Consider the following 19,817-nt stretch of genomic DNA (forward strand, 5'->3'; position numbering starts at 1 on the left):
GTGCACCTTCAATTCTGCCCTCCAACCCCCAGTTTGGAGCCCTTCTATAGACCTCAGATAATAAACCTGGACCATGGCAGGCTCAGAGAGATCAGATCCCAACATCTCAGAGTATTGAGAGATTACAAATCCAATTTTTTTTGTAAACACACCTTGAAATAATCCTCTTAATATCGGCCTCACCATGACCCTCCATAAAGCTCCCAAAGTTTACTAATTTCTAACTTTGGAGGAGGCGTTGATGGAAAGTTTGCCTTTACCACCAATTGCTCATCATTCCTCTTTTTCTGAATATCCAAGCTTAGGTTCTATTTCCTTTCCCTAATATATCGCTGTCTTTGTCTAAAAACATTCCTAAAATCCTCTGCACATTTCATGTAGTTTCCAATGGAACTGGCATGAATGTGTCTGTTGAAACTACTGTCTATAACCCAAAAGTGTCAACTGTCAAAAAAAAAAAAAAAGGAAAAATAAAAGTCCCACATTGGCCAAAACAGTCAAGGGCTTAAGCTAGGAGAAATGGTAAGACACCAGGCCACTAGACATTTCCCAAGATGCTCAGTTCAAACATCAGCAAATAGAATCAGCTGACAGGAGCCTGATATGGATGTCTTCTGAGAGGCTCTGCCAGAGCCTTACTGATACAGATGAGGATGCTTACAGCCAACCATCGGACTGAGCACGGGGACCCCAATGGAGGAGTTAGAGGAAGGACTGAAGGAGCTAAAGGAGTTTGCAACCCTATAGGAAGAATGACAATATCAACCAACCAGACCCCCACCGGAGCTCCTGGGGCTAAACCACCAACCAATGAGTACACATAGAGGGACCCATGACTCCAGCCACGTATGTGGTAGAGGATGGCATTGTCCAGCATCAATAGGAAGAAAAGCCCTTGGTCCTGGGAAGGCTCATTTCTCCAGTGTAGGGGAATGCCAGGGTATTGACGTGGGAGTGGGTGGGTGGGAGTGGGAGCATCTTCATAGAAGGAAGGGGAGGAGGAATGGGAGGGGAGAAAGCAATGACATTTGAAATGTAAATAATAAAGTATCCAATAAAAAACAGAATCAGCTGAAGGCTGAACCTAAGGACCCACCAGAAGTCCACTCATAGAATCTCTCGGTCAATTTGCCGTATTTCCCAGAAGCCCTAGCAACTGCGAAATCCACACACTAGAAAACGTAAGCTTGGAGAGGGGAGGGGAACAAAACAGCACTAATCATGAACACAGAAACGATGAAGCACTCTATGTTGGCTCTGACTTTATTTCTCCGGAGTTCAAAAGTGTACGTTCATATCCCTGCTTTAAAGAATGCTACAAGTTCTGGCCCAGCGAGGCCTGTGAATATGGATGCATCATCTTAATGTTTTTTCATTTTATCCGCATACATCCTACGAAGTGCATTTGACACATTGCCTAAATAACTTTATGTTGTGGCCAAAGGAATGCTTTGAAGTCACGGGTTTTAGGTAAATTTTCAATATTTCATTAATAGGATTTCTTAGCACGGAACCGAGAAGGGAAACTGGATTCTAGCCGTGTGATCTTTGAAATGTACTTCAGTTCTCTCAAATAGCAGCAGCCACTCGCACAGAACACAGCCCCCAACTTGGCTTGCTGCGCTCAAGCCTGCACCCGTTTGAACTTTTAAATTTTCATTTTGAATCCGTTCCTCTGGCTCTTCGAGAACACCAACCTGCACTTGTTTAAAACCTAGTCCACAGCAGTCAGATTTTGTTAGATGTGTTCTCAGCTACCAGTGAGCAGCCTTCAGGAAAAAGCCGAGAGATGACAGTTGAGGAGTAGGGACGTGACGTTAGACCACTCTTTTCCAGTACGATCCCCTCTTCATAAAAACACATGCTAAGAGAAAAATGCACAGGGATTAGACATAACTTCTGCACCCCTTTAAACAGACTCGGGGAATAAAAGTATAAAGTCTATAAAACACCGGAGATCTGGTAACAGCTGTGATTACAATAAAATTAATGTCAGAAAATTTAGACCCAAATTTAGACTAAAGAGAAGAACTGCAGCTGCAGGATCTGAGAGAGACCCAGGACAGTGAGCGCTTCAGTCCCTGTGAGGGTCACAACAAATCAGGTTCAACTCGATCCAGGATACAGGCAAACGTATCAAACGTTAGTCATTCCTATCATCCAAAACTGTGGCAAAACCATGTCAAGTTCCTATTGTGGATAATACGTTTTAAGGGGGATATTTTTCGACTCTTTAACCACATCAACCTTTCTAGCTCTTCTTGGTCCAGATAGTACCAAGTTCTTTGTGATCTCTTCTGTACTACCCTTTGCTTGGTCCTTGTCTTAGTCTGGGTTACTACTGCTGTGACGAAACACCATGACCAAAGCAACTTGAGGAGGAAAGGGGTTGTCCTACGATTCCCCATCCAAGCCCATCACTGAAGGAAGTCAGGGCGGGAATTCAGAGCAGGATCCTAGAGCCAGGAGCTGAAGCAAGGGTCCTGGAGAAGTGCTACTTAGCCCGATTTCTTATAGGAACAGGACCACCAGCCAAGGGGTGACCCCACCCACAATGGGCTGGGTCTTCTCTCATCAATCGCCAATTAAGAGAATTCCTCACAGGCTTGCACACAGCCGGATCTTATGGAGGTATCTTCTCAATTGAGATTCCCTCCTCTCTGATGACTTTGGCTTGTGTCAAGATGGCATAGAACATAAAACGGTCCTAATATTCACCTTTATAAATTTTATACTGAACTAGTATGTTCTGGACCAAGTACAACTTATGGCCTCATAATCATTTATGGCCTCCCAAATGTTCATATTACCAGCTGGTTTTCCCTATTCTAATTCTTAACCAAAGCAACTAAACAATGGCAATGTTGGATACATGGTGTGTAGAAATCTCAAGACCTATATTCCAAGTGACAAAGGAAAAGAAAGGTTGCCTCATAAAAGAATAGCAGTAAACCATCTCCTTTTTCCTTCTCAAAGGAAAGAGAATGCACCAGTTTCCATGGATGCAAAGCATACCAAAACCTTGTTGATAACTCCTGGCATACACACACTTGCGTGTCCAATGGCATAGAAGCCAATGTTTCCGATGTGGCCCATAAAGGTCTTCAGGACAGAGGTCTGTGAATGCCTCAAAAGTGGGAAAAATATGTCTGACCTGTTCTTGGTGCTGCAGTCACAAACTTGACCAGCCCTGGCTTGTTCTTGCTCCTACAGCCTATGTTTGGTGTGTGGTATTAGAACAGTCCCAACTCCACAGAAACAGAAGTATTTCCTCTGCATCCTCCCCACTGGGTAGCTTCAGTTCTTGACGCTGTGGAGACACTGAGAATCACTGTTAATCAGCCTCAGACAACCCAGGCCTTTCCATATGTCATGAACATCAAATCCTTAACAAAGGATATCTTAATCTAATCAATGAAGGCATCTATTTCTCTAATGCAAGCTCCAGAGTTTAGAAATGAATTTCTAGAAGCAACCAATGAGGCTGCTGAAGAACGTTTCAGACGTCTGCTAGCATGTCAACATCTCCTCGATACTTCTGAATCAAGAAATGTCTTCCTTTCATATTAACTTGACGGTGGCGTGCTTTTCCTTTCCTTTCCTTTTATTACAATTCGCTTATTTCTGATTTTTGTCATAGCTATGACATTTCCATAGCTAACATACCTTCTCTCTAATTAAGACTTGAAGGATTATTTCTGTTCTTGTAGCAGTTCATTTCGTCCTTTTTTTTTTTTTTTGAATTTCTGTGTGTCAAAAAATTGTATTTTCTAAGCTTCATAAAACGTAATTTGCATTTAAATATGATTCATTTTCCTGGGAAAAGACAATCCTTTAAAAGAATGGCTTAGTCCTGCTTCACTGTGGAGACAGAGGCCTGTGTCAGCCACATAAAATGGAGCATTCATATTAAAGGCAATGTATTTCTACACGATGCACTCTACATGCTAATTGAGAGTGATTACTGCTAATTCATAATGTGTCAAACTAAGCCAGATTAATGTTTGAAAAAGACTCTGTGCCAACAATAAAAACCAGTCATATCATTTGTCAAAAGTGTTATATTCCATGTAACAGAGACAATGCTAAATTATAAAAAAAAAATATGGAGAACAATAAATTTTTGGCCTATGATTTGTAAAATTTAATCTATCATAATTTAATTTTTTTGCTTTCTGATTCGGCATTCGAAAACAAGTAAGCCTTAGTGTGAGTTGAATTTGTCTGATCCTCATTCCTTATAAATTAAAATAGTTTAGAGTAAGTTCCGTTATCTAGCCAGGGCGCAAAATCAGAGCAAAAACTATGAGCCCATGGACTGAAGAGATAGATCAATGGTTAATAGTGTTTGATGCTCTGCCAGAGCACCTGGAGTTTGGTTCCCAGCACCCATATGACTGCCCCCAAACATCTATAACTCCTGTTCCAAGGAATCTGGCACCCTCTTCTGACCTCTCTGGGTACTACATGTCATGGTGCATGGACATTCAGGCAGGCAAAACATCCAAACACATAAAAGAAAACAACACGGGCAATCAGAAATCATACCACCCAAAATGAATCCAATGTTAGCATTTGCTATTTTCTCCTAAATCAATGCAGCAGCCCTGTCATTTATAACACTGTGATGGTATCACAATCTCCCGTCCAACACTTGTGTCATAAAATACCCTGACAAAAGCCACTTAAGGGAGAAAGTGCATATTGTGTCTCATACTTTCAGGGTACTATCCACGATGATGGGAAAGTCCTGGCCATAGAGGTTTGAAGCAGCTGATCATGTGATATACCCTGTCAAAAAGGAGAGACCCACAAGTCCTCCTGCTGAGTTAACTTCCTCCTTTGTATCCAGCCCAAGATCCATTCAATTAACCTAGTTACAATAATCCCTCTAAAGCTAGCCCAGAGACAAACCTATCAAAACAACCCTCATATGCGTGCCTGGGAGTTTGTCTTTTAATAGATACCATCAAGTTGGCAAACTATTAACCATTCAGTTTGCTAGGAGGGCATGCGTACGCATGCCTTGGGATAAATGGAGATTATGTGGTGTAGGTCTTGGCTGTTGAGATACAAGGGAGACGAGTCTGTGTCTCTCGGGAAAATAGAAGTGTTTATAGACACATCAGACCTACAATCTCTGCCATCCTGTAACTGTGGTGGGTCAGTAACACCCGGGAGGCTGCCCTCCTCACACAATACCCCACTGCTCCCTGGGCACTCGGTTTGCTAACAAGTCAGTTTGCATCTCAATGAAACCGATTCTTCAATGCTTCTCTCCTTCTCTAAAAGGGGAACAAGAATACCCTTGGCAGGGAATAGGGAGGCAAAGATTAAAACAGAGACAGAAGGAACACCCATTCAGAGCCTGCCCCACATGTGGCCCATACATATACAGCCACCCAATTGGACAAGATGGATGAAGCAAAGAAGTGCAGGCCGACAGGAGCCGGATGTAGATCTCTCCTGAGAGACACAGCCAGAATACAGCAAATACAGAGGCGAATGCCAGCAGCAAACCACTGAACTGAGAACGGGACCCCCGTTGAATCAGAGAAAAGGACTGGAAGAGCTTGAAGGGGCTTAAGACCTCATATGAACAACAGTGCCAACCAACCAGAGCTTCCAGGGACTAAGCCACTACCCAAAGACTCTACATGGACTGACCCTGGACTCTGACCTCATAGGTAACAATGAATAGCCTAGTAAGAGCACCAGTGGAAGGGGAAGCCCTTGGTCCTGCCAAGACTGAATCCTCAGTGAACGTGATTTTTGGGGGGAGGGTGGTAATGGGGGGAGGATGGGGAGGGGAACTCCCATATAGAAGGGGACGGGGAGGGGTTAGGGGGATGTTGGCCCGGAAACTGGGAAAGGGTATAACAATCGAAATGTAAATAAGAAATACTCAAGTTAATAAAGAAAAAAATAAATTAAAATTAAAATTAAAATTAAAAAAAAAAAACCTGTTCTCTGGCCATCAAATGTCGGTGTAAGTTACTTCAGAGCCCTGACAGCTACAATAAACCTTCCAAACCATCAAGGGCAGGCTCATCACCCAACATTTCAGTCTCAACTCACACCAGCCATTTGCTGTAAACCTCTGTACATCTCGAGCACGTGCAGATTCGCTTCACAAATGTCAGCCTTAGGACTGGGATGTTTGGGTAGATCTCCATTCCTAATTCTCCCACAAACAAACCAAAGCACTTTCCAGCTTGGAGCTTTGTTCCTGTCGCCCCAGAACATTCTTGTGCTCGCTCTTCATGAACTCGAAAGTCCCTGTTCCCAAGGCTGCACTCCACACGCCGAGGCATCACTTCCCATAGAATGTCAGGAGGGTTACATATCTTACTCCCTGGAGAACGTAAAATTCTATACCTTTTCTGATTGAGTTTGCCTGCTGAAATCATATACAATAAGGAGAAACTAAATAAGAGTAGGTATGTGTTGATCTAGATTCTAGCAAAGAGCGTACAGCTATGGCCGCTTTCTACAGTGTCTCCAGCTGCCATCAATGGTATCTGCTATATGCTCACAAAGAATAACAAAGCAGCGCCCAGGCTGCATCTCCACATTCCCTGGTTCCACCTCAGCTGTCCTTTCTCTAAGAACCTTTCAATACGGGGCTGGAGAGATGTCTCAGCGTCTAAGGGCACTATCAATACCCACTTGTGATCTTAAGTTCTGTTGCTTGTCCCTACTCCATACAACTTACTTTTTAAACGTTTTCCCCATGCTTTTTTTTTGTCATAATCATTAAGGCACTTCAATGACTTGCTTGTGTACAGTCTGAGAGATTTGAAGTCATTGTGTCCAGTATCACACTCCTTAGATAATGCAATTAGATAGTCCATTTATGAAAGTATTCTAGAAGATATACAATGATCAGACACAATGCTTTAATCTGTACTTTAATTAAACTTTTTACTTTGTGATTCTTAGGGATCCGTGGGTGCTAACACTTGTTTCCTATGAATATTTTTCCACTCCCATTAAACACACTCTCATATGAACACACACACACACACACACACACACATACACTTAATAAAATATCTCTAGACATACAGCAAAACATCAGAACTCAAGAAGAAATAACCAAGTTACATAAGCTACAGAGATATTGTTTGAATGGTGGCCCTGCACTAAGCCCCAACCGAAGAGTCTAAACATCAAGGTGGAGTTACTCATGCTAACATTGCATACAAGAGAGTTGAAGCTAAACTGTTTTTCTGGCTTTTGAAAAACCAAGATTAAAGAGATAAGACCTAAATTCCCTAAATATCCAGTTGTAATGGGCAGTATGACTAAGCTCCTTCTGTTGCACTCAGTACACAAACTGTTTGCCTGATGGGATATTTTCCTATCCATCTGTCTCCTTGCCTCTGCCTTGCAAGAGCAACAACCAACGAGTTTTCCATTTCTTCTTTCTGCTTTCTCCAATAATTTCTCTTCCCTTAACAGAACTTGTTATTTCTTGGGATCATAATACCCTTCTGTATAAGGATATATTTTTTCTTAAAATTATTATAGTCTTTCTGAGTACCAAGTAAGTATATGTGTCAATTAAATTCCCATTACTATAACAAACAAAAATATCTTTAAGAACATCCATGAGTTTTTGCTTTCCATATTTTACCCACTTATTTTCTCATTCACCAAAGACATCTGTTTAAGGATGGAGCTAAGCCAGGGAATTATTCAAGCAGAAGCATAAACAGTCACAGACTGAATAACAAAATTCTAATACACAACATAACGTTGGACTCCTCCGCAAAGCAATGGGCCTGATATTTTTAATCCCCTTCTATCACCTCTGAATCAAGATAGACACAGGAAAGTTAATTTAGAAGTTCTACTCTAGCTCCAGAATCTATGAAGACCACAGAAGTCAGAGGTAGAAAACCTAAAAGCCTCCCCTTGTCTCTCTTTTAGTGAGAAGAATGAGCCAAGACCCCAGGGTCTCTGGTGCTGGTGTGGAGGACAGAGGAGGGGATGAGGTGGTGTTTGATCTGTAGGAAAAATATGTATAGGGAAATCAAGAACAGTGGGTCTGATATCATACTTCTGGATCTAACAGGCAAGCCTATTACCTTTTGGTCCCATATGCCCATTTCCCATAAGGCACTGTTCCAGTATGCAATTGCTGGTAAAGAATCCATTTTTAACTCTCAGTTGCCATAGGGAGAAAGACCAACAAGTGACTAAGTACATTGCCAAAGACCATTTGAAACTGTCATATAGCCATCCTCAACAGGAAAAAAGGTGAATACTGACATAACACCTGTAACGAGACTTTAAAAGCTTGACAGTCACCCTCAGAATTACAATAGCAAAGCTAGAGGGCTGCCTGGATTCAGCCTTTATGTTTATCATTAAAGACCTTAAACTGCCTCCTGGTTCACTATTTAATCACAACCTGAAGCTACACTGTAGAATTTGACCATCCTCAAGCTGAAGGCATGGGAGCTTGAGCCCCTGCCTTCAGAACACGACACTGAATGGAAATTCAAAAGCCATAGGTGCACCCACTGAAGCTTCCTTGTGATAAAAAGATGTCCAGGTTCCAGGAAGGAAACAGGTTGCTAGACTAGAAAACCAGGATCCATATTTAACCTACATTTTCTCCACTCAGTGAGGCAGAGCACACACTGCACTGAGCTCACACAGAATTCTTCAGCCTCTCAGTCCTAGCAAGCAGTGAGAAACTTGTGCAAACCCCATGTGACTCAGGCCCTTAAGTCATGAGAGACAGAAAGAGAACCTGCGTCAGGAAAGGTCTGTGTCTTGCCCACTGCCTTCCTGTGTAAGAGAAACCACAGCTAGGGGAGAACATGGAAGAGCCCAGAGAATAATGTAAGCTTTGTGCTTTTGAGAGAACTCTCAGTGTAAAGGGAAAGCCGAAGGAGAAGTTTGAACTCGCTGCCTTCAGAGGTGTGGGGTGTTATCTTTGAAAGGCTTGCATAATGGGGTAGAGTAAAAACTGACATACAATGTTATCTCAGGACAAAAAGACACTAAGAATTGAATGTGTGGAAAGGCATGTGTATGTATGTGTTTCATGTGCTTGTGCTTCATGAATGAGTATATGCTTGTGTATATTTGTGTGTGCGTAGTCACAAATGTCTATTTCCACTGTAGGCCTTGTCATTGTCCCCATCTTATATCAGATTCAATATAGAGTTATCAGCAGAACTTGTGTTTGTATAGCCTTCAGAATATATTTTTCTCATCCTTCTCTTTCAATGGGTGATATTTGTTTTCCTTTTACAGCAAACAGGTTCTTTTCTCACACAATATATCTGTTTAGAGTTTCCCCTCCCTCTACTCCTCCCACTTTCTGCCCACCTCCTATGCCTCCAAAGCCACTTCCTCTTCTGTCTCTCACTAGAAAATAAAAGGCTTCTGAGAGATAACAACAAAGCATGACAAAACAAAATATAATAAGACTAAAAAAAAATCACATTGAGGCTGGATCAAGCAAGCCAACAGAAGGGAAAAAAGCCCCCGAGATCAAGCACATCATTCAGAGATCCACTCAGTCATCTACTCAAGTCCTGTAAATATACTGAGCTGAAAGCTATAATGTACACACGGAGACCTGGTGCAAACATTCGCAGGCCCTGTGACTACTGCTGCAGTTTCTATGACTTCATATGAGCTGTGCTCAGCTGATTTAGAGGCCCTTCTCCTCCTGGTGTCCTCCATCCCCTATGGCTCTTCCTCTCCTCTCTCTCCTCTTCCATGGGTTACCAGAGCTCTGAGGGGAAGGATTTGATGGACACATCCAACTTAGAGCTGTATGTTCCAAAGACACCCTCTCTCCACATAAGGTCTAGCCATGGGTCTCTGTGTCTTTTCCCCTCTCCTGGAGGAAGAAGCTTCTCTGACAATGGCTGAATAAGGTCTATAGGTCCATGATTCACCTAAGAATGATAGCCCAACTCAAAATAGTATGTAAACACAAAGAGTTTTATTTTGAAGAAGTCCAGCACGCTGGGGTCTCCCATTACCAAGAAAGAGAGACAACCAAGAGAGCTTTCAGGCCTGACTTAAAGCATGGCAGAGCAATTCCAGAAGTAGGTAGGTTTTGTCTTATTCTATCTCTAGGCATTCCAGAACTATTGCCAGGGTGTGGTGGCTGGAAACTGTTGCTAAGGAATCCTTGTCTATATGGGCTTTGTCTTACTATCTCTAAGGACATTCCGTTACTGTGATGGGGGTGATGCCTAAAAACTGCTGACCCATTGTCCTTGCTTCGGGACAGGTGGTGGGGCAATTTCCGACTAACTGCCTGAAGCCTGGGTTTTTAGGCCTAATCTGAACTGCCAACTTGAAGCCTGTCATGGAGTCAGCCTATCTCATCAAAGGAAGGTGACAAAGCCTACGAAGGTAGTATATGGCTGCTGGTGTTATGGGCTAGGATACTCGGATGGGGAGAGGGGTTCTGGAGAAGATCCTTGTGAACCCTTGGGGATAAGATCAGAGAAGAAAGGGAGACTGCAACCTGTTTTCTGTTGCTGAGTTGGGAAGGAGGCTGGGTGGTCATGGCAGGGGTGGACCTAGAGGATCAAAAGGAAAGATTTGAATCCTCAGCCAGCCTACTTGTTGCTGTGTCAGGAGCAACCTGTGTGTTAGTAGTTGGGGAGAAGGGGGGCAGTGAGATAAGGCAGAGTTGGGGGATGGAGGTTAGAAAGGAAGATCTGGGGGGTGGGGATTTAGCTCAGTGGTAGAGTGCTTGGCTAGCAAACGCAAGGCCCTGGGTTCGGTTCTCAGCTCTGGGGGGAAAAAAAAAGGAAGATCTATGTGATCCATAGGAGACTTGAACAGGGGGGCAGGGAAGACTGCGACAGATGTTCTGCTACAGAGTTGGGGATGAGACTGGGTTCAATGGATGAAATTTAAAGTATTAGTAGTGAAAAAAAGTGTAAGCACAGAATGGAAAAGAAAACTGTGAAATAAGATTAACAGTCTGCTTGTTATCCCATCCATTCTTTGACCAGTCAACAGCTGCTCTCTGTTCTGGCCCATCAGCTCCAAGCACCATCTCCTGCATGAACAGGTTTTACCTCTCAAATGGTTTAATCCTATCTGTACATGTCTAGTGGTTTCAAATACATCATTTCATGTAAACATCTAATAAACTATACTGGGGGTTTATGGATTAAATTGCAATGAAGAACAGTGGTGCATAATAAAGAGCAGTGTCTAAGGCTAAAATCATAGCCAAGCATGTTTTGAGTGCTCAGAATCCCAGAATTCAGGGAGCTGGGGTAGAAGGCACTTTGTGGGTTAGAAGCCAGCCTAGACTACAGAGTAAGACCCTGTCTCCAAAAATCCAAGTAAGGGTGCTTGAGAATGTGTACATGTATGTGTTTGTTTTTACATTGGCTAATGTTCTTTAATTGATCAGTTTAAGCTGAGGATATGGTTGAGGGGCAGAGTCCTAGCTCACCATGTGACCTAGGGGCACAGTCCTGGCTTAGAATATGCAAACTCTTGGTTTGAGCTCCAGCATCATAGATACATGCTAACATACTTGGTACAGAACTGCTCTTCAGAATTTTCTTATCTCTATTTCTGTCATTGTGATACCTTCCCAGGCTATTTATTTCTTGAGTTGCCTTTCCAGTTGTGTTTACTTAGAATTACAGACCATGTATTAACCGCAGTCCATAGCCCTCACGATCCTGTCGATTTCCTAACCCCACCCCAGCTTCACTCAAAGCTTTACCATAGGAGCATTTGGGGAATACATTGGATTCACATTCTAACCGATTAAGACCAATACACACAATCCTAAAATCCAGCCATGACCAGATTGAACAGTAGTTAACTCGAAGCACCTACAATGGAGGTCCTGAAGTCTGTATCCATGACAGTCAGGGATACTGGTACAGAAAGACCAACCTTGGGAGAAAGCAAGATAAACTTTGCTTGCTGAGGAAACCCAGGCAATGCAACAGGGAAGCAGCAACCTTAAACTCGAACTGCACGCCAAGCATGATACAGCATAGATGGCCTTTTCAAGACAGAAGAAATAACTGCCCAGGCCATGGAGAAGAAAAAGTGTGAAAACAACACAGAGCTCGCTTCCCAATTTGTTAACGATTCGAAGCAGTGATGGAGCTGTTCCTACAAAACACAAATAGGTAAGAAATCCTCCTTTTAGAAAGCTGTCCTCTGAGCTCATGCAAAGGAAGGGTAGATATAAATGCAGAGCATGATGCTAAGAGCCAGAGCCTAGTCACCAACACCTCTGTCTATATCACCACTACCTCAGCCTGTGTCACCAACATGTCAGTCTTTGCCACCAAGACCTCCATGTTCTGTCACAATATAAAAAATAAGTAACTAAGACACTGACTGATGTTATGGATCTGGGCTCTCCTCATGAGAACCTAAGCCACTGTGACGGAGGTATTTCCTCCCCGGGGCTCACTATTCTATGCCATGACCTCACAAGTAAAGGGGATGCTTCCTATTTCTTAGCTGTGTAATCATGGTAAATCACCCTTACCTGTTGACATCTGTCAACTATGTTTCGAAGAGAGTAGATCCCATGGGTGTAACCCCAGGGTTGTCACAGCCTGTTCTCTCGTTCCCACCTCCTAGGCATCATTCTGTCCTTCTGACCACCCTCACCCACACAGGTGGAAAGTATGAAGGCCTACCACCCACCCCCAGCCTCTTTTAACTAATCTCCTCTCATGTCAGAATGTTTCCCTTTGTCATCTACTTTATCCAGTTGATTGGCTGACAGTGGAAACTGCCTACCTTTTGTCCCCATCAATCAAGTCTAAGTTTTCCCAGTTTGATCCATTGTCTTCTCAGAAGTACCTCCCTTCTGACATCTCACAACCTTTCTCACAGAAATACTCTCACCCACATAAATTCAGGAATTAAGACATAATAAATGCTAGACATAATCTGCAGAGCAAGCATTCTTCACTTCGTGCACAGAGGAAAAAATTATAATCCACGAAAATACTTTCGTTTGGAAAAGACCTTGCTTTGCTGACCCAATGAATTAAATCCAGTGTATTAATCTGTGCTCGGCTCATGGTGCCAGTGTCAGCATGATTCTAACTCAACACTGGTTCCCTGGTAACTGTTCCCTCTGACTAACTTCAAGTTCTTTAGCATGGTTTACAAAAGGTTTAGGTTTTCTGGCACCAGTCTGAGTCGTTTGGCTTCCAGGCTCACTCTCTGTGTGAAATTTGACTGTGACCTGTTCTTTCATACTCAGTGGCTCTGAGGGCAACACTGGTGCTGGCAGGGACTGAACTAAAAGCAGCATTAATTGAGCGTTATACAGTTGGGACCTGGTGTTGAGTGCTAGGACAAAAGAAAAATGACTAGAACCCAAATATATTTATTCCTGTCAGGGACATATCTCACAGTCTACTGGGAAAAATAAGTATCCTGAATATACTATAGAAAGCAATCTGTGTATAAAAATTCTGAGTTTATGAAGGTATGTAGGAAGAGAAGAACTATATTGGTTATGAAAAATATACAAGGAGGTATATATTTAATTCAATGATACAATGCTTACCTAGAAAAATACAAGACCCTGATTTCAGTCCCCAGAACAGGAAGGAAAGATAGGAAGGGAAGAAGAAAGGACAAAGAGAAGGAGATGGGAAAGGAGGTAGGAAGAAAAGAAAAGGAGGCAGAAAGAGAAAAGGAGAGAAGAAAAGGAAAGAAAAGAGGGGAAGAAGAAGAGAGGAAGGGAGGGATGAATAGATGGATGGAAGGAGGGAGGGACTATGATATCCTAATCAGGCCTCCATGGGCACCCAAGCTCACATGTGTATACCCCCCATACACACATTACTTACAAAATACACACACATATAATAAAAAGTAAAAATAAAACTTTAAGTGTTATTTACCTGCTATCAATAAGTGTTTTTCTTTCATAAACTGACTTCTTTGACCCATAGAGGAAGTAGCTAGTAGATTGATCTTACATTAATAGTTTACCACCATCAAATAGTAGAGCAAAATAAGAAAAAAGAGAATTCAATGTATATAGATAGATATGCCTGTTTAGGCTTTAGGCAAAAATATTTTGTCTTAAAACAGAAAATTTGGAGGAAGCGAAATCCAACTCTAGCTCTTACTAGCCATGCAATTTATGAAAAATTTAATACTAACTGAATCTCTTTATAAAATGGGATTAGCTCAAACCACTTTATACAGTTCCTGGGCATATGGGATGCAAAAGACACCTCGCCATGTCTGCCTTAGACAATATTCAGTAATTGCACACTCATTTAATTATCCTCTCTGGGTTTTATTTCTTCTCGTGTCTATAATTTAGAAAGCTGAGCTAAATGGCTCCCTAGGTGGGCACCCCTTCAATTTGTACATTCTAATCACTACTGATAAACTCATTGAGACTGAATAGTCTGCTCCATGGAGTCTCTGAGTTGCCTTGACATCTCTGAAGAGAAGACCTGGGATTAGGTCATTGCTGTTCCACCAGCCTTCTTTCTAGAATTTTCTCACTGGGATAGGGTACTAGGGAGGACAATTGCTGTTTTATTTATGAGAGGGAAAAACGACTGCCTCAATTAGTCTTCAATCATCTGCAAAACATAACTTCCAGCTCTCATCCTTGAGGATTCTTACATCTGGAGGCAGCCAGAGTTGACTCTAACCAGAGACCCTCAACATTCTTTATGATTTCTAATTCCTTACCAGTTTTCTCTATAGGCAGGGGAATAGGGGCTGGATTGACCATTTAACCATATACCTCAAGGATAAATGAGCTGGATCTTTGGCAATGACAGAAAGGTGCAAAATTTATCAGCATGAATCTCTGATTATGGTCATGTCAAACTGAGGAACCCTGGTAAAACAAATGAACCAAAAAATCACCTTCATTGAACTCTTATTTATATAACTTTCTAAGTCCACTTCTGCAGTTAGCCTTGATTTGGCCCAAAGAAGGAAGAATCTTGACTTACAAAAAACTCCTTTGAATCTGTTTTTCCCAGATTTATGTTCTATCACCACAACAAAATACCATGACCAGAAAGCAAGTTGTATGTCTGTGTGTGCACAGGGGTGGGGATATTTGAATTACACTCTACACTGCTGTTCATCACTGAAGGAAGTCAGGACAAGAGCTCAAATATGGCAGCACCTGAGCTGCAGAGGTCATGAAGGGTGATGCTTACTGGATGATTCCCAGGGCTTGCTCAGTCTGACTTCTTATAGAACAGAAGACTACCAAGCCCAGGGAGGCACCACCTACAATGGGCTAAGCCCTCCCACACTGATCACTAATTTGAAAAATGCCTTACAACTGGATCTCACTGAAGTATTTCCTCAACTGAGGCTTCTTCCTCTCCAATTATCCTAGCTTGTGTTCAGTTGACACACAAAACCAGCCACTACAGCTCTTTTAAGTAGTTTATTTCCAGTAGTTGATCAAAGTGATGGGGAAAGTAGCCAGTTCACAAACATTTAGAGTCCTTTCAGAGCCTAGCATATAATACATAAAGCAAAGATTTTCAAGTGTTCCCAAGTGCTACACACTATAAATGTAATTTGAGCTGATACTGCATGAAGTGTTTATAAAAAACAAACAAAAAAGTTGATGAGAATCATGCAAGTTATGATTGTAAGTAGCAGAGAAGGTATTGGGGTTTGGGTGACTGGATATCAGGCTTGCACACTCAGACATTTAACCACACAGATCTCACAGTGTGGAGCTAAGAAAATTAGATGTACCTGGTGCCTTTGCACACTTGCTAATGAGTTAGTATTTAACATTAATTCCTCATCTTTCAAGGTCAAATAATAATGATCAGATTCCTCCCAGAATAAAAATTGTTTGTAGTAGAATTAGAGATAGATAGATAGATAGATAGATAGATAGATAGATAGATAGATAGATAGATAGATGAGGAACAGATGGAGTGATAAGTCTGTAAGTAGGTAGCTACATAGATGACAGGTATTTATAGAAATGCCATACATTGTCAGGAAATTTCCATAAATTCTGCTTATTGTTGCTATTTTCTTTTCTATTGCAATTTATGTTCAGATTGAAGGTTTAGATAGTGTGCAAACTGTCTCCACCAACGAGAAGACTTTACAAGCAGAAAAGGACAATTGTGACTAGGTATTCAAAGCACGTCTTAGAACTTTGGAGTGAGTCCACATGATCCACAGATATAAGCTACACTAAGTAAACGGATAACTGGTCTACCTCAGAACAGCAGTCGCTGACAGGCAGACCTCATTCTCCCCTTTCCTTCTGCTTTTTAACCACTTGACTACTTCTAATAAATGTGGTCAGGGAGAAATATAATAAGAAATTAAATGAGTCAACTCGAGAGTATGATAACTAAAAGATCAAAGCAAAATAAATTATGAATCTGATATAGAAAACCTAATCTCTTAAAATTGAAAATGATCTCAGATAAAAATTAAAGACTGATACTTTTTTTCTGATTGCATTATCTGGTCAATGACAAAGCAGGGACAGAATGTATTCTCTGGACCTCCTTTGGTGTGGTGACACACAAATGTAAGATACAGTTGTTCATAAAATGTTCAGAATATAAGGAAAGAGTAAAGTTTAAGAATCACAGGATCATAAATTAGCAAACTAGTCTCAAAGAAAAATTGGAATCCATTTAGGCTTTAATGCTCTCCATGTCCTGCCCTAGCAGCTCCTTACTAACACACAAATTAACAATTAGATTTCAGGTCAGTGTCTCTCTGTCATTCTGGTTTATGTCCAAGGTAGACATAATTTCCATGTATTTCCCATAAATATTATAGAAAATCACTATTTTTCCCAGAGTTAGTAAGCAAACTATCTTTCTCATTCTAAAAGAGGCCAACTAAATAAAGAGAAAAAAATAGAGGATATTGAGAATATTGAAAAAAAGAGGCCAAATGGAAAGGAAACTGGCAGGAAGTGCAATTAAATAAGGAACGGAAATGTTATTCCATTTCTTAAAAATGAGCTCACATGTTCCTGTTAGGGATTCGGGCTTTCAAAAATCACACTCTGTGAAGCAGCTGAAGTTGGAGACTCTGCAGAAATGACCACCTTTTACCCCATGCACATTAGAGGACTCTGTAGTACAGGCAAGGTCTCAGGGGCATTCTCTTCATCCAGAACATCTGCAGTACTCTATAAAGCAACAGAAGCTTATTAATCATAAACATTCCATCCATACCTCTAGAACTGCCATCTCCAGGACAGAAGGTAGACAGGCCCAGCCTGGGATCCATTCTTGAGCTACAGACTATAGACCTGAATGTGAACATTGCCCATGACCCTAGTCTTTCCTGGTGAAAATCAGCCCTGATCCTAACTGTTGATACTGTGGACTACCACATAACCTGAACATCCAACATTACCAGCCAATCTTTTAGGGAAAAAAATCATATCTCTGTTCATGGCCTCTGCCTGACTTAAATAAATGAAAACAGTTACAATTCAGTGTTCTTCAGTAATGCATATGTTGAGGCTTACTCCTCGACAGTGTCTCAACTGAGAGGTGACATGGACATGAGGCCATTGATTTAATGCATGGATCAATTCATTGATGGATTCATGACTGGAATGCATCATTGGATGGCGGTGGTCACTAGGTTCTGAGTCTTATGTATGAGAGAGTCTTAATTCACTAAAGCAGATGAATCGATCCAATTCTACAGATGGTAGATCTATTCACAGCAAATGTTTCAAGATGTAGTTTTCTCCAAATCCACCAGAAATACTGGTGGAAATACATTTGGAAATGACCCTCCCAGCCACTGTTCACCTCTTTACTTCTTTCCTGTCATGGCAGCTCCAGTCCAGCTTCCTCATCCCCAACTGGTCCATGGTTGTATTGCTTTGTCCACAACTAAGTGCAATGTCTATCTCCATAAATGCTCCCCCAGAGAGTCTGCTGCCTTCAGTGCCACATCCAGTGCCAGGCTATTCAGAAGGAAAGCACTACCTGGTCACTCACTACCCCAACGTTCCTTCCAGTTTGTCTCTGCTTACTATTCTATTGCATATCTAAACCCTTTGCTACTTGATTCTGATGTGTTTGCTGTAGTTTGAGAACCAAGATTATTTTTCTATTGATGATGTCTTTTTTAAATAAAGTCTCCTTTTATTCAGACCCCATGTATTTTTTCTCTTTGGTCATCCTTGGTTACATTGTACTTCCAAAAAAATAAAAGCTTGTCCAACTGGATCCCACACTCCCCAGTATGGTTAAGTTTAGTAACAATAGGTTCATTCTTTCCCACTATATTAAAATAGCCATAGCTTTTCCCTAAGTTGTACAATCACCCTGGAGAATCTGGTCATGGCCTGGCCCAAGGCAAATCAATATGCCAAATATATGGCTGCACTTGTTCCATGGTAATACCCTGAGGTGCTCATACCCTGTGGTTCAGTACAGAATCCACCTCACTACTCCTTATATCTCCTTTCCTCTCCTCCCTCTTATACTTCACTTCTCACCTCTCCTCTTTCCCTCTCCCCTGTCCTCTATATCCCCCCAACTCCCACACTCATACACATTGTGATGATAATATTTACTGAGTTCCGGTTCTCTACAGAAGCCACCTCCCTCCTGGGGCTCTCTACGGAGCTCCAACATGCCATACATCACTGATTCAGACCTTCCTTCATTCAACACTCAACTTGTGTCCAGCGTCCTGATAGGAAACTGCAGATACCATGACAGGTGAGGCAGAGGTTGTGTGGAAGTCCATAATTGCAGCGAGACCTACAGTCTTCATGTTATTCTCTATCTCCTGTATAGCATTTTTTTGAACTTAAGTTTTATTCTTATAGCGATGAAATTACTGAAGTTTCAGAAATGTAAGAAAAAGAACATAGTCAAACTGGTAAATTATTGCCTCACATTCAAACACAGTGCTAACACTGAAGGCATGGGCATTTGCCTTAATGTCTGTTTTCATTTTCTCTGCAACCCCATTTCAAAGACAGAAGTAATCAAAAGCAGAAAACAGGAAGCACAAATAACCTCAAATACATAAAGCTAGTGCACTTACCATAAAAAGATTAACTTTCGGGGCTGGGGATTTAGCTCAGTGGTAGAGCGCTTACCTAGGAAGTGCAAGGCCCTGGGTTCGGTCCCCAGCTCCGAAAAAAAAAGAACCAAAAAAAAAAAAGATTAACTTTCCAACCATAATACTTGGTCTCCTGGGCCCCACCCACATCACCTTAAAAGGTATGTTCCTCCTGTTGGAGAAGTCTAGACCAAGTGATGTAATGTTGAGCTGAGTAGATTATCGGCATGTTAGAGCTGCATAGATTCCATGTGGGAGAAAGATGATTTTCATTAGAAATCTATATTGTTATTAGAAGAGAAAATAAATGCCCAACAACCAACCTTACATTTAATGGAATGAAAATCACTAAGCCAACCACAAATATAGGAACTGGGTATTGTCTGTGTCATGGCAATATGGGGCCAGTCATTCAATAGCATAGAGAGAAACATTAAAAATGTGACAAGTATTTTTCTGCTATGCCAACATAAGGTTTGCACAGATATTGATGATGGAATCTTCATAGAGTGTAACAATGTTGGAAATTGCTGGAGACACGCTCTCTTACATGACTGGAATATGATTTTGTCACAGTTTCAATGCACAGGAAAACTCTGCTGGAAAAGCAAGGTACACCTCTCTTCTCTCCACCTGCCTTTTTATTCACTACCCCTTCCTGGCTTCTTGGCCTCAGTGAACACTGCTTAGATCCTGCAAAGAAAAGGCAGGGCACAGCTACAGCTGCATGCATGCTCACAAGTGTG

General features: G+C 41.7%; 1 long non-coding RNA gene across 2 annotated transcripts in view; it reads left to right on the forward strand.

Annotated features, from left to right (window-relative positions):
• Positions 1–10,178: 10,178 nt before the first annotated feature.
• The window catches only part of LOC147998589 (uncharacterized), a 63,265-nt gene continuing 53,626 nt past the window's right edge, over positions 10,179–19,817 (forward strand). Inside the window, exons 1-3 of one of the 2 annotated variants that reach the window (XR_015645158.1) lie at positions 10,179–10,392; positions 11,004–12,152; positions 18,595–18,722. This is a non-coding gene — a long non-coding RNA (uncharacterized LOC147998589). The remainder of the gene's footprint in view (positions 10,393–11,003; positions 12,153–18,594; positions 18,723–19,817) is intronic. The other variant, XR_015645159.1, reaches the window with a different exon arrangement.

Source organism: Rattus norvegicus, chromosome 20 (genome assembly GCF_021556685.1).
Source record: "Rattus norvegicus strain SHRSP/BbbUtx chromosome 20, alternate assembly SHRSP_T2T, whole genome shotgun sequence".
NCBI lineage: Eukaryota > Metazoa > Chordata > Mammalia > Rodentia > Muridae > Rattus > Rattus norvegicus.